We start from the raw sequence: 817 nt of genomic DNA on the forward strand, positions 1-817 counted from the left end.
TCTTCCTTGCTCAATGAGCCCTGAGTCAACGACACTGAAGTCACCAAGTCTCGCTGGTTCTGACAGCGAACACTCGCAGAGCCCAACTTCGTCTCCCGCACGCGGTGCGATGTCGGACAGTGCGTCCGCGGCACCGGCAGATGTACATCCTAGGCTCGATGAGCACGAGCGTCGCGCTTTGCGCACGCTATCAATGACGAGTGACCTCGTTGAGGATGTGGAGGTGGTCGACTACGAGTCTGACACTCCTTTTCCGCGTGGGACGACAAGGAAGTAAACCCGCGTCAGCGACGTGATGCGAGCTTTGCTCGCGCCTTGCGGACCCCATGTCCGTTTCTTGACTTCTCGTCACCTGACGGACGTGGTGTAATGACCAATGACCTCGATGGAGCACAGAGGCGGCAGCTGGAAGCTGCCCGTAAGGCGGCTCTAAAGCGCGTCCATCTTCGGCCGGTCATTGACCCTCATGTGGAATATGGCATTCATCTTGCTTTGGAAGCGAAGGACGCGGTAACTCGATCTACGCGTCCACATCATTGGACCCCCGGCAAGAACGGAAGATGAACTTGCCAGACGGAAGGCTCTTCAAGCTCGTTTCTTGGTTCCACAAGAATTTCCGTTTAACATTTATCGCACTCGTCTACGTGCTCAACGAAGTGGCTCTCGTGTACCCGCAATGCGGACGATACCTGTAGTGCTCACCCCTGGCGAAAGCGCTACAGATGAAGAAGTGCTCTTTGAGTGATGGGTGCAACGGCGCCGGAAACTTTCCTCACTGTATAACCTACAGTTGAGCCACAAGGAAGTGGACGTGCGT

This window comes from Plasmopara halstedii (assembly GCF_900000015.1).
Source record: "Plasmopara halstedii genome assembly, contig: Scaffold_614, whole genome shotgun sequence".
NCBI classification, from domain to species: Eukaryota; Oomycota; class Peronosporomycetes; order Peronosporales; family Peronosporaceae; genus Plasmopara; species Plasmopara halstedii.